The following is a 15,777-nucleotide window of genomic DNA, read 5'->3' on the forward strand; positions in this document are numbered from 1 at the left end:
AACATGGTTACAGCCTATGGCTGTATCCATATTTTCCAGGACACTCTAGGGTGGCATCCAGCTTCTCCAGCCTCTGGAAGTTAAATGCAGGACGGAGAGAGGTTAGAAAATTATTCTCCAAATGATGTAAGAAGAGAGAGTGGATTCACTGAAATTGTTCAGCTTTTAGTATGAACACTCATGCTTGTTTGGCAGCTACACGTGGAATACAGGTTCTTTGGGTAGTCTGTAGCCTGTAGAGCCAGTTTGACACTTATAGTCAATAGCAATAAGAAGGGAAAGGCTTATACAAAGGCACAATGGCTACCTGGCTCCAGGTACTAGCCAAAAGAATCTGCATCAACGTGAACTTCTAGCTATAAGCATCCATCTTACTACTGATCAAGATGCACAAGATTGGACACACTTATATTTGGGGAGGAAAATGGGTCTTGGCTTTAGCCACTTTGTCTCTTACAGCTGTAACATCTGTATCTTTGTGTGTACATAGTGTATTCTATATCTAGTGGCTGACTTGCAAGCAGCTAAGGAGTTCTGTATTCTGGTTATTAGAGATGAGCGAACCTTGAGCACACCTGGTTCATCTGAACTCTCTGAATTTGACTACTGGTGGCTGAAGAACTTGGATGCAGCCCTAAGAAATCCTGAAAAACATGGATACTGCCTATGGCTTTGTCCATGTTTTCCAGGCAGCCTTAGGGCTGCATCCAACTTCAGTCATCGGTAATCAAATGCTGAGCTCACTCATCTCTACTGGTTATCTATCAGAAATATTATTCATATTACATAGACTGTTTTACAGGGCGATAGTTTTGCACACACAATTTCATTGCAGTTTTGCTGAAATATCATCGGCTGTATATAACTGGTGTGTGTATATATTGTGTATATATTGGTTTTGTAATTAATAAAATGTTATGGGATCTGTTACAAAAGTCTTTTTTTTTTTTCCGTATGATTATTGTACCAACAATGTAAAATAAGTAACTGGTTATACACTACAGTAATATTTATTGCTGATCCTTATGTAGGCTATTTTAACATCTATTATAACCTCTATTGAATCCTAGGGGCTTAAACATCATTGTATCAGTGATATCCATTTACACAAAGAGATTATCTGCCAAAGATGTTAAGCCAAAGCCAGGATTTTGTATTTGAAGAGAGGAGAAATCTCAGGCTTTCCTTTATGACCTGATCTGTTTATAGTCTGTTTCTGGCTTTGGCTTCAAATCTTTGGCAGATAATCTTTCTGTGTAAATGGACTCTTAACAGTACTAATATGTTATTTTATAATAGTGTTGAGCTGATCGGTCAAAATGTTTGAGTTTGGCAAATGGAACACTCGGCATTTGATTACCGGTGGCTGCAGAAATTGCATGCCGCCCTAGGGCTGCCAGGAAAACATGGACTTGACCATAGGTTGTATCCATATTTTCCTGGCAGCCCTAGGGAAGAATCCAATTTCTACAGACACGGTAATCAAATGCCGAGCTTTTGTTGCTATATAATCAACACATTTTCTGAGCGTTAAGGCCCCCTTTACACTTCAGGAAAATATATCTGGAATTCTTATTGGGAAATATGGATCTCTCTCCTGACCCATAGGGTTCTATTGTGCACGGACAAATTTAGGGATTTTCCCAAAGGGTGTCCATGCTGGACCTGTCCTATAACTGTCAGGAATTCCGTCACACATGCTCTATAAAACGCCATGGTGGCATTCAGAATTTCAGATGCACTGCATGGCTGCCAGACCAGCACCCAGGCAAGTGCTGCCGGATGCTGACTGGCTTTGTTTAAAGAGGATGTACCACCTGGTAGATCCTCTTTAACCTGAACCCACAGATTGATCTGCGCCAGCACGGGGAAGCCGTTTTTGGGACCGCCGCCCGGTTCCCGTGCACGGTGCCGTTTGATCCAGCGGTACTGGCCGGTGCTGAAGCACTGGAGGTCGGCCAGGGGGGTACACATATCCCCTGTGTGTGTGTAATATATATTCAGCTTTATTACTGATGTAGCCTATTTTGACATTGTCATGCCTGTGAGGTCATCCAAACAGGGCTGTAATATTATGAAATCTGTGATGTAAACCTAAGTTTTTATGGGGACTCATCTGCAATATAACTTATGTAATTTAACCCATTATTTGGTAAAGCATTTTGGATCTATTAAAGGGAACCAATCACGCCAAAAATCCATCTTAAGATAAAGAAACGTGCTGGCACCCAGCACGTTTCCTAAACATCCCCCTGTAACCTCTGTGCCCCCCTCAATCAGTCAGTAATCTTACTTTGTATGTAAATCCATCTTAAGATATGTAAATCCATCTTAAGATAAGGAAACGTTCTGGCACATCACCCAGCACGTTTCCTAAACATCCCCCTGTAACCTCTGTGCCCCCCTCCATCAGTCAGTAATCTTACTTTGAAGAAGTCCCGCGCTGTATGTAAATTTCTGGCAAGTAGTCACGGTGGGCGGATTTAGTCAAGGTGGGCAGGATCAGTCACAGGTCCTGGGCGTCTGTAATGGCCGTAAACACGCCCAGAGGGGCGTGCTTGAGGTCTGCCTTCCATCCACATAACCTGGGGGCTTGCGTTTCACGTCCGTGGCGCGCTGACGTCATCCGCACACAGCGCCGTCATCTTCCGGAGTCCGTGCATGCGCAGTATGTCGGCGTAGTCTCCCGCCGTACTGCGCATGCGCGGACTACAAAAGACGTCTGCGCTGCGTGCGGATGATGTCAGCGCGTCGCCGACGTGAAACGCAAGCCGCCGGGTGACGTGGATGGAAGGCAGACCTCAAGCACGCCCCTCTGGGCGTGATTACAGCCATTACAGACGCCCAGGACCTGTGACTGATCCTGCCCACCTTGACTAAATCCGCCCACCGTGACTACTTGCCAGAAATTTACATACAGCGCGGGACTTCTTCAAAGTAAGATTACTGACTGATGGAGGGGGGCACAGAGGTTACAGGGGGATGTTTAGGAAACGTGCTGGGTGATGTGCCAGAACGTTTCCTTATCTTAAGATGGATTTTCGGCCTGATTGGTTCCCTTTAAGGGTGCGTTCACACGTACAGAATCTGTATGTGTAAACGCACCCTAAGGCTATGTTCACACAACGTAAGGTCCGTAGTAATCACGGACGTTAAAAATCGTCAACAACCGCTGTGATTGCTACGGAACTTACGTAGTGCTGCCTTTTAAGGAATCCTGGCCGGAGTGTATACACATAGTATACGCTCCGGCCGGGATCCCTAGCGGTGCTGCAACAAACTGACCTGTCAGTGCACACAATGGAGCATGCAGCTCCGGCCGCACGCTCCATTGTGTGCAGCAGCGAATTCGGATGGGAGCTCACACTGATGCGCCCGCATCCTAATTTAGCGACAGTGAAGATCATCCAGCCGGTACTGCAGTTACCCTGTCAGGTCATGAAACAGCCGGTGTCTTACTACGTGGGAACATGGCCAAATATTATTTTAAAAAGGCATACTTTGGTTCAACATTTGGACCATAAAACCGTTTTTAGGCTATGTTCACATTATTTAAAAACTATGGCCACTGCCATATTTTCCGCAGAAACATTATTTAAATACATCAAATTGTAAAGGATGTATGGGTGTGACTGAGAATCCATTAACACCTTGCCGTATATGGATGTACCGGCACGTCCAAATCTGCATACAGTTCCTGCAGATGGACGTGCCGGTACGTCCACGGGATGACAGGGGCGCAGGAGCTGCACTCCTGTCATCCCCGGCGGGGCCCAGCTGTCAGTGATAGCCGGGCACCCGCCGCAACTGCCGAGATCCGCACCGTGCCCGGATCCCGGCAGTTAACCCCTTAGTGACCACTAATGGGCCGGCGCTGCAGTGCTTTTCATCCCCCACCGTGGGGGGAGATGAAATAAGTGAATCAGACCCCAGATCAGCCCCCCCCCCCCCTCCTAGTAGCCAGTCACTAACCCCCCTCCCCCGGCGGCCATCGGATCCAAGATGGCCGCCGCCATCGCTGTGAACAGAGTATATCTTCACAGCGATGGAAATGTAAAAATTAATTAAAACCGCCGATCGCCTGTTCACAGTGCAGGGATGCACTTTTTATCCCCTGTCACAGTCAATGATTGGTGACAGGGAATAAAAAGTGTCAGGGTCCGTCCCCCAAGTCACCCCCCTACCCCTTATACGTTACCTGATCCTGGAGCTCCTTCCTCCTCGACGTCCTGGCTGGTTGTGAAGTGCGCATGCGGTACATAACCAACCAACTCTGAAAATTTAAAGTGACAGAGACCAATTTGGTCTCTGTCACTGAACTATGATTACTGTGATAGAAAATATCACAGTAATCATAGTAATACAGTGAAAATGAATGTGTACAGTACAAAAAGTGACAAACACACAAAAAAATAAAACACACACTTTTTATTATAGTAATAATTGCAGTTTACTCCTAAATTACCCCTAATCCCCCCAGATCACCCGTAACTACCGCAGGTTGCCCGTAACCCCCCCCCCCAGGTTGTTCGTAATCACGTCAGATTGCACATAACCCCCCAGATTACACGTAACCACCGCACGTTGCCCGTGACTCCCTACAGATTGTCCGTAATCACCCCAAATTACATGTACCCACCCCAGATTACCTATAATGCACTTCAGTTTATCCGTAACAAATCTAGATTGTCTGTAACCCCCCCCAGGTTGCCCTAACCACCGCAGGTTGCCGTAATCATGCCAAATTACATGTAACCCCCCCAGATTGCACGCAACCACCGCAGGTCTCCTCTGACCACCGCACCTTGCCACTGACCACCCCAAATTGCCAATGACCCCCTCCAGATTGCCCGTAACCACTCCAGATTACAGGTACCCACCCCAGATTACCTATGAGCACTTCAGTTTATCCGTAACCACCCCAGATTGCCCGTAACCACCCCACGTTGCCCGTAACCACCCCACGTTGCCCGTAACCACAGCAGGTTGTCCGTATCCTTGTCAGGTTGCCTGTAACCACCCCAGGTTGCCTGTAACCACAGCAGGTTGTCCGTATCCTTGTAAGGTTGCCTGTAACCACCCCAGGTTGCCTGTAACCACAGCAGGTTGTCCGTATCCTTGTAAGGTTGCCTGTAACCACCCCAGGTTGCCTGTAACCACCCAAGGTTGTCCGTATCCACGTCAGGTTGCCTGTGACCACCCCAGGTTGTCTGTAACCACAGCCGGTTTTCCGTATCCTTGTCAGGTTGCCTGTAACCACCCCAGGTTGCCTGTAACCACCCAAGGTTGTCCGTATCCACGTCAGGTTGCCTGTGACCACCCCAGGTTGTCTGTAACCACAGCCGGTTGTCCGTATCCTTGTCAGGTTGCCTGTAACCACCCCAGGTTGTCCGTATCCACCCCAGGTTGCCTGTAACCACAGCAGGTTGTCCCTCTCCACCCCAGGTTGCCTGTAACCACCCCAGGTTGCCCGTATCCACCCCACGTTGCCCGTAATCACCCCAGGTTGTCTGTAACCACAGCAGGTTGTCTGTATCCACCCCACATTGCCCGTAACCACCCCAGGTTGCCTGTGACCACCCCATGTTGACCATATCCACCCCAGATTGTCTGTAACCACAGCAGGTTGTCCGTATGGACGCCACGTTGCCCGTAACCACCCCAGGTTGCCTGTGACCACCCCATGTTCACCGTAACCACCCCAGGTTGTCCGTATCCACCCCAGATTACCCGTAACCACTCCAATACCTGTGGGGTCAAAATGCTCATCCTACCCCAAGATGAATTCTTTGAGGGGTGCACTTTCCAAAATGGGGTGTCTTATGGGGGGGGGGGGGGTTCACTCCGCTGGCACTACAGGGGCTCTGCAAACGCACCTGGCTCTCAGAAACCTCTTCAGAAAAATCTGCACTGAAAATGCTAATTGGCGCTCCTTTCCTTCTGAGCCCGGCTGTGTGCCCATACAGTGGTTTATGCCCACATATGGAGTACCGTTGTACTCAGGAGAACCTGCGTTACAGATTTTGGGGTGAACTTTCTCTCCTGCTCCTCAATAAATTGAGAAATTTCAAACTAAAGGAATATATTATTGGAAAAATTCGTGTTTTTTATTTTTACTGTCTACTTTTGAATACTTTCCTCTAATACCTGTGGGGTCAAAATGGTCACCACACCCCAAAATGAATTCTCTGAGGGGTGCTCTTTCCAAAATGTGGTGACTTATGGGGAGATTTTACTCCGCTGGCACTACAGGGGCGCTGCAAATGCACCTGGCGCTCAGAAACTTCTTTAGCAAAATCTGCATTGAAAAGGCTAATTGGCGCTCCCTTCCTTCTGAGCCCGGCTGTGTGCCCATACAGTGGTTTATGCCCACATATGGGGTACTGTTCTACTCAGGAGAACCTGCATTACAGATTTTGGGGTACTTTTTTTCTCTTGTTCCTTGTGAAATTTCAAACTAAACGAACATATTATTGGAAAAATTTGAGTTTTCCATTTTTACTGTTTAATTTTGAATACTTTCCTCTAATACCTGTGGGGTCAAAATGCTCATCTTACCCCAAGATGAATTCTCTGAGGGGTGTACTTTCCAAAATGGGGTGACTTATGGAGGGATTTTACTCCGCTGGCACTACAGGGGCACTGCAAACGCACCTGGCGCTCAGAAACTTCTACAGCAAAATCTGCATTGAAAAAGCTAATTGGCGCTCCCTACCTTCTGAGCCCCGCTGTTTGCCCATACAGTGGATTACGCCCACATATGGGGTACCGTTGTACTCATGAGAACCTGCGTTACAAATTTTGGGGTGCTTTTTATCTCATGTTCCTTTTTAAAATGAGAAACTTTAATCTAAACGTATATATTATTGGAAAATTTTAATTTTCCATTTTTTTACGGCCTAATGGTGAATACTTTGCTCCAGCCCCTGTAGAGTTAAAATGCTCATTATACCCCTAGATTAATTCTTTAAGGTGTCTAGTTTCCAAAATGGGGTCACTTATGGGGGTTTCCAGTATACAAGCCTCCTAAATCAACTTAAGAAAAGAACTGGTCCCTAAAAAAATCAGTTTTGGAAACTTTTACGAAAATGTGGTAATTTGCTGATAAATTTCTAAGCCCCGTAACACCCTAAGAAAGTTAAATATGTTTATGAAATGAAGCCAGAATAAAGAGGACATATTGGTAATGTGACTTAGTAACTAATTTATGTGCTACGACTTTCTTTTTTAGAAGCAGAGAATTTCAAAGTTCATAAAATGCTAATTTTTTCAATTTTTCATGATATTTTGATGTTTTTCACAAAAAACACACAAAGTAGTGACCAAATTTTGCCACTAATATAAAGTGCCATATGTCACGAAAAAACAATCTCAGAATCGCTAGCATACGTTAAAGCATCACTGAGCTATGAGCGGATAAAGTGAGACAGGTCAGATTTTGAAAAATGAGCCTGGTCATTAAGGCCCAAATAGGCTTAGTCTTGAAGGGGTTAAAGAGTCACTGTCGTATTTTTTTTTTTTGCAGAAATCAATAGTCCAGGCGATTTTAAGAAACTTTGTAATTGGGTTTATTAGCCAAATCTGCCATTATCTGCATGTAAAAAGCCTTTTCCCAGGTCCCCCCCTCCTTCCTCTTTTTCATCCACTCTGAAAAATCTGAAAATTGTGACTTGTTGCAGGAGACGTCCCCTGTCTGCTCTAGGGAGAGGGGAGGGGGGAGGAGGAAGGAGGGAGTTAGCCGGCAGCAGAAAGCAGATAACAGAGGATTACAGGCAGGAGCTGGGTGACAGCTGTAATCCGAGCTCAGACAGGTCACTGGTGACTGTCACAGGAGGTATCCCGTGAGGGATTTGTAGATTAACTCTTTGTTGTCCTGTTTTGGTCTTTTCTTTAGCTCTCTCCATAGGAGAACAATGAAGACAGGGGGGAGAGCTTCAAACTGCTTTTTCATGATAAAAATGCATTTTTCGGATAATAAACCCAATTACAAAGTTTCTTAAAATCGCCTGGACTATTGATTTCTGCAAAAAAATAATTCACGACAGTGACACTTTAAGCATTGATTCTCAGTCACACTACGGCCGCAAGACAGCCACACGCTGTGTGAACTGTCAATTAATTTCCAGCGTTGTTTGAAAACAATGGCCGAAAATAACTGACAGGTCAATTATTTTCATGGCCGTATTGAACAACGTCCATAGTTCAATACAAAGTTTGCACAACGGCCATTGTTTAAATTGATTTCAATGGAACACATTACTTTATGACCTGAACAACTGTTTTAATCTGCAACAGCGGCCATTCTTATCATAAAAAATACATTGTGTGAACATAGCCTTTTTTTAACTTTGAATTTTATTGAAAATAGATTGCTGTTTCTATACACTTTAATTAAATGGCTATAAAACAAGCATATTGGCCTTTTCACAAATGTTTAGAATGTAGGATAAGTATTGTAGGGTTGTATTGGTTAGGATGGACCTGGGCATCCATGAAGGTTGATGGTGGAGTATATATAGTTAATTATATTATGCAAGGATAAAGTTGTTGCATACCATGGTTATAATATGAAAAGCCATAAGGTTCAAATAATTTACAATCCACTAAGGTGGCCAGCAGAGGGCAGCAAAACACCTGTGAAGAATTCTAGAGGAAAAGCAACTAGGAGAAATAAAAATGCAGAATTTGTCATTCACAGAGAAAAAATTTTGGCCCAAATATAATATTTTACAGTGTTTACACACAGTCATAAATGTTTTTATGAATCTGCCTGTAACAGGAGTGAATGTTGTGCCTCTTTGGGTAGACACTGTGGGGGAGACTTATCAAACATGGTGTAAAGTGAAACTGGCTCAGTTGCCCCTGGCAACCAATCCGATTCCACCTTTCAGTCCTCACGGACTCTTTGGAAAATGAAAGGTGGAATTTGATTGGTTGCTAGGGGCAACTGAGCCAGTTTCACTTTACACCATGTTTGATAAATATCCCCCTATGTTTTTTTTTGTTTTTTTTAAAGCATAAAAGGTGGTCAGGAAAAAAGACCACTTTGGCCATCTAGTCTGCCTGTCAGAAGTTGAGCCTGGGTGCCTGACCCATGTTACCCATACTGAACCTCAGCAGGTGACAATGCTTTTACTAATGCTAGTGAATAAGGATTGAGAACAGTCTAAATCTACATGTCACATATATAACCACATACGAATTAAAGGGGTTACCCAAGATTAGAGAAACAGTGCCAATGTCCTCCTCAGTTTGTGTGTGGTATTGTACCCAAAGGTTGTGGCCTACAGTATATAGACCAAACAATATAGACATTACATTGTTGCCTTAATGGCGTGGCTTTACCAAGCATGGTCTCTCCCCACATTTTACCCTTTGTTATAATAATGATACGCAGCGCTCCATCTTACCATCAAGCCTATTGATCATATTCTACAGGGCCATTCAAATAGAGTTGAGATACATTGGCCCCCCAAGGGTTTGAATGAGATATCAGACAATATAGAGATTTGTGCAGCAAATTTACCATTAGGAGTAGTGAATTCTTTTTTTAATGCCTTGGTAGCGTCGTCCTTTTTTCAAAACGTCGCCTGGTTTCTGCGCTCAGCACCGTTTTCTTCTTATGCCCCTAGTGTAATGATATCACCTCCCCTCGATGACGTGGCCATGCTTGATTCTAATGGAGGCACGTCACTGTTACACGAGGGGCACCAGGCCCTCGGGCAAGTGCACAAGACAAAAACGGAATCTGGCAGCATTTTGAAAAAAAGAACCACACTACCAGGATCACCGGGACAAGGTAGTGGGAAAAAAATGTCGCTAACTCACTACTCCTAATGGTACATTCCTTTTAAAGGACACCTGTCACTCCCCGTGCCGGGGTGACAGGCTCCCGACCCCCTGTTAGATCCCCCTATACTTACGTTATCCCGCCGGGTCCCACTTCCTGAGCCGGTCGGGTCACGGAGATTTCAGCGCCTGAAGCCCGGCGCGCGCGCTGACAGCAGAGTCAGATGCCCATAGAGAATGAATGGGGAGTCCGATGCTCCGTCATTCTCTATGGGCATCGGACTCATCCCTCAGTGCGCGCGCCGGGCTTCGGGCGCTGAAATCTCCGTGAAGCAGGAAGCTGGACCCGGCGGGATCACGTAAGTATAGAGGGATCTAACAGGGGGTCGGGAGCCTGTCACCCCAGCACCATAGAATGGAGTCTGACCATAGAATGGAGTCTATGGCACAAGTGGAGAGTGATGCGGAAGCACGCAGAGCTGAGTCGCGGAATCCACCGCAAGTCCTCCGTGTGTTTTCCTCATATACCATAAGGGTATATGCACAATGTCGCAAAAATTCTGCCGCTTGTTTCTGAACACTCCCTCTTGGATCCCCGCCTGTCCAATAGACTCCTTTCTGTGCTTGGGCGGATTTCGTCGTCTGCCCGAAGAATGAACTTGTTCATTCTTTGGGCGGATGACGTAATCTGCCTGACCATAAAATAAAGTCCATGGGATGGGCGAAAAGTGAAGCGGCAGTGCACGGTGACGAGCAGCGGAATTCACGGCAAGTTATCCGCGTGATTTCCGTAGTGTGCACATACCCTAACTGTCCTATTCCACGGGCTGATGGGGGCCCAATCAATAATGTAAACAAGTGCCAATCTGCTAGATCGGCGCTCGTTTACTGGACCTATTACACGGCCCGATAATCGTTTAGCGAGGGCTGCAGGGACATTGTTACCGATGTCCGTGCAGCCCTTGTTTAAACAACATACATTACCTAAGCATGTTGCAGGTCTTCTCCTCCGCTCCTTCTTCCTCTCAGTCCCGCATGCAGCAGCTTCGGTGCGGCCTTTCTGAGCTGACAGACCGCTCAGCCAATCACTGGCCGTGGTGGTCCTGGCTGAGCGGTCTATCAGCTAAGACAGGCCGCTCCGAAGCTGCTGCGCGCGTGGGACCAGGAGGAAGAAGGAGCGCAGGAGAAGACCTGCAACATGCTTAGGTAAAGTATGGCACATCGCTATTCCACGCAGCGATGCATGGTTGGTGCCCGATGATTTTAGGTTTGAACCTAAAGAAACAATCAGCCAATGACATCGGCTGATCGTTGTCTCTATTCCACAAAGCGATAATCGTCCAAATCAGTCGATTATTGCTCCGTGGAATAGGACCCTAGAGCTAAGTTTACACGGAACAATTATCGGGCGAATTTTTGCGATAACGATCGCATTGAGCGATAATTGTTCCGTGTAAATGCAGCGAACGATCAAGCGATTAGCTAAAAATCTTCATTTTGATCTTTGAACATGTTAATAAATCGTTGTTGATCGTTCGCAAAAAATTCGCCGATCGTTCTGTGTAAACAGTCGTTCACTGATTTTTCCTATGTGCAAGATAGGCTTAAGCGATCGCAAAACGAATTTTCTGTACGATATATCGTTCCATCTAAATGCTGATTGTTATAAAAAAAAGAAATTGTTACTTCGAAATCGTTAATCGTACAATCGGGCGAATTATCACTCCGTGTAAACGTAGCATAAGGGTACGTTTACACAAAAAGATTTATCTGACAGATTTTGGAAGCCAAAGCCAGGAATGGATTTGAAAAGAGGATAGATCCCAGTCTTTCCTTTATGACCTGATCCCTGTTTATAGTCTGTTCCTGGTTCTGGCTTCAAAGATCTGTCAGATTAATCTGTCTGTGTAAACGCAGCATAGTGCGGCGGTAAAGAATTATTCACAGAATAACACACATTACAAAGTTATACAACTTTGTAATGTATGTTATGTCTGTGAATGGCCCCCTTCCCTGTGTCCCACCACCCCCACCCGTGTACCCGGAAGTGTGGTGCGCTATACTCACCTGTCACGTTGCCGACCGCCGTCTCCGATCTTCAGTCAGTGACGTCTTCTTCGGCCGGCCGGCGAACAGCTCCGACTGTTCCGAATGCCGGCCGCCCTCTGCAGCGTCATCCGATGCTCAGCCGCGATTGGCTGAGCATAACTGTGCTCAGCCAATCGCGACTGAGCAGCTGATGACGTGGCCACGTGGGGGTGGTGGGACACGGGGAAGGGGGCCATTCACAGACATAACATACATTACAAAGTTGTATAACTTTGTAATGTGTGTTATTCTGTGAATAATTCTTTACCGCTGCACTACCCCTTTATGTCTTACTGAAACAAATTTGTCTGTCAACAATTGGTGAATTAATTAGACTTTCATCCACTAGGTGGAGCTGTTATAATTCTCAGTGTGTCAGTTTAGACATTCAGCCACTAGGTGGAGCTGTTATGATTCTGATTGCGTCTGTTTATACTTTCATCCACTAGGTGGAGCTGTTATGATTCTGATTGCGTCCGTTTATACTTTCATCCACTAGGTGGAGCTGTTATGATTCTTTGTGTGTCAGTGGTGCTGGTCGGCTGCTGCTGAGGTAAGAGAGTTCATGCAGGGTGAGGTGCCGCATCCTCTGACGTCCACACTGCTTTACTCCCTATAACTCCACCTAGTCATCTCCTGAGAGCAGGTGTCCTCCATGGTGTATGGATAGCTGATAGGAGGGGATAGCTGGAGGGCATTTACCAACACCAGAGCGAGGCAGGAGTTTCCATAGCAACCTGTGAGGTGGTTGTTTTGTTAGGAAAATGAGTGTGGGAATCTGATAGTCTGCTACAGGCGGCTGCTCCTCTCTTCTCTGGGGGGTTTTAGCTGGAAACATGGGAAGAGGAGGAGGTTTTCAATTGTATTTTTTTTTACGTTTAACTCTTTAAGGACCAGGCCAACTTTTCGTTTTTGCACTTTTGTTTTTTCCTCCTCATGTTTAAAAGGCCATAGCGCTTGTATTTTCTCACAGACCCACATGAGCCCTTGTATTTTGCGTCACCAATTGTACTTTGCAGTGATAGAATAAATTTTTCCATAAAATATGCTGGGAAACGGAAAGAAAATTATTTTCGTAATGAAATTGAAAAAAAAAAAAGCTTTTCTTTTTTTCTTAATTTTTTTCTTTACACCATTACACCATGTCCCTTAAAGGTGTAGTGCGGCGCTAAACATTTATTCACAAAATAACACACATTACAAAGTTATACAACTTTGTAATGTGTGTTATGTATGTAAATGGTCCCCTTCCCTATGTTCACCCCACCCCGGAAGTGTGGTGCATTATACTCACCGCATTCGTGTCGACCCCCGGCCGCCATCTTGTGACAATGACGTCATCTTCGGGAGGCCGGCCAGACCGCTCCAGCCGTCCCTCATGCCAGCCCCCCTCTGCCGTCATCAGCTGCTCAGCCGCGATTGGCTGAGCACAGTTATGCTCAGCCAATGTTGCAATCTGTTTAGATCCTTTAAACGGACTGCAAAAACGCAGTGTGAACCTATCCTTACAAAGGTGGCAGTAACTATGCCACCATTTCCTCCCCAATAGCCATGCGAAACATCTGATGCATTTGTGCTACCCACAGGAAAGATTAGCAGTATGGTGGGGGTCACCTAAGAGTAGTAGTGTTGTACCACATGGCAGAATGGGGCCAATCCATGGAGCAATAATCAGCCCGATTCGACCGATTATCGCTCGGTGGAATAGAGAAAACGATCAGCCGATGATTGTGTCATTGGCTGATTGTTTATTTAGGCCCAAACCTAAAATCATCGGTCACCCACTGCGCATTGCTGTGTGGAATAGCGGTGCGCGGCGGGCGACCGACGATTCAAGCAGCATACATTACCTATCAGGGCTTCTTCTCACTACGTCTTCATCCCGGTCCCACGTGCAGCAGCAGCTTCGGTGGTGTCAGACCAGCTGCGAGTGGGACCGGGATGAAGACGTAGCGGAGGAGAAGCCCTGATAGGTAATGTATGCTGCAAGGGCTGCAAGGACATTATTAACGATGTCCCTGCAGCCCTCGCTAAACAATCATCAGGCTGTGGAATAGGCCCAGTAAATGAGCCGTTTACATTATTGATCGGCCCGTGAAATAGGGCCCTAAGGATACATTCAGACTAATATTATGGGTACTAGAAAATTGTGGCACTGAGCGATATATATAAATATATATATATATATATATATATATATATATATATATACACTCACCGGCCACTTTATTAGGTACACCATGCTAGTAACGGGTTGGACCCCCTTTTGCCTTCAGAACTGCCTCAATTCTTCGTGGCATAGATACAACAAGGTGCTGGAAGCATTCCTCAGAGATTTTGGTCCATATTGACATGATGACATCACACAGTTGCCGCAGATTTGTCGGCTGCACATCCATGATGAGAATCTCCCGTTCCACCACATCCCAAAGATGCTCTATTGGATTGAGATCTGGTGACTGTGGAGGCCATTGGAGTACAGTGAACTCATTGTCATGTTCAAGAAACCAGTCTGAGATGATTCTAGCTTTATGACATGGCGCATTATCCTGCTGAAAGTAGCCATCAGATGTTGGGTACATTGTGGTCATAAAGGGATGGACATGGTCAGCAACAATACTCAGGTAGGCTGTGGAGTTGCAACGATGCTCAATTGGTACCAAGGGGCCCAAAGAGTGCCAAGAAAATATTCCCCACACCATGACACCAGCACCACCAGCCTGAACCGTTGATACAAGGCAGGATGGATCCATGCTTTCATGTTGTTGACGCCAAATTCTGACCCTACCATCCGAATGTCGCAGCAGAAATCGAGACTCATCAGACCAGGCAACATTTTTCCAATCTTCTACTGTCCAATTTCGATGAGCTTGTGCAAATTGTAGCCTCAGTTTCCTGTTCTTAGCTGAAAGGAGTGGCACCCGGTGTGGTCTTCTGCTGCTGTAGCCCATCTGCCTCAAAGTTCGACATACTGTGCGTTCAGAGATGCTCTTCTGCCTACCTTGGTTGTAACGGTTGGCTATTTGAGTCACTGTTGCCTTTCTATCAGCTTGAACCAGTCTGCCCATTCTCCTCTGACCTCTGGCATCAACAAGGCATTTCCGCCCACAGAACTGCCGCTCACTGGATGTTTTTTCTTTTTCGGACCATTCTCTGTAAACCCTAGAGATGGTTGTGCGTGAAAATCCCAGTAGATCAGCAGTTTCTGAAATACTCAGACCAGCCCTTCTGGCACCAACAACCATGCCACGTTCAAAGGCACTCAAATCACCTTTCTTCCCCATACTGATGCTCGGTTTGAACTGCAGGAGATTGTCTTGACCATGTCTACATGCCTAAATGCACTGAGTTGCCGCCATGTGATTGGCTGATTAGAAATTAAGTGGTAACGTGCAGTTGGACAGGTGTACCTCATAAAGTGGCCGGTGAGTGTGTGTATATATTATTTTTTTTTTTTTTTTTTTTTAAAGTTTTATACCATGACAAAAACCATAATCCACAGAATAGTTAGCATATCATTTAGAATACATGGTGTAAAATTTTTTCTCAATTTCACAGTTTTTCCTATGCTTTATAAGGCAGCACTCTTACTGTACAAGTGTCCGCAGTTATTTCTTTATGTATAATTAACAGGCTGGCACATGAAGTCTTGCAGGGATAACCCTTATACAACATGTACATTGCTTCAAGGAATGTGCGGAATTTGTGGAGAACAAAAACCAACCCCTCCGGAATCCTTTTCATTGGCTGTTACCATGAGATTATTATACCACCTTCCCCTCCTAATACCTATGAAGTATGAAGGGATTAATAGGGACAGTTTTCAGCGAATGAACAAACTAAACAGAATAAAAGTGTGCATTTACTTTAGGAAACTCATTTTAATGGTGGATGAGGAAT

The sequence above is a fragment of the Dendropsophus ebraccatus genome, chromosome 7 (genome assembly GCF_027789765.1).
Source record: "Dendropsophus ebraccatus isolate aDenEbr1 chromosome 7, aDenEbr1.pat, whole genome shotgun sequence".
Taxonomy (NCBI): Eukaryota; Metazoa; Chordata; class Amphibia; order Anura; family Hylidae; genus Dendropsophus; species Dendropsophus ebraccatus.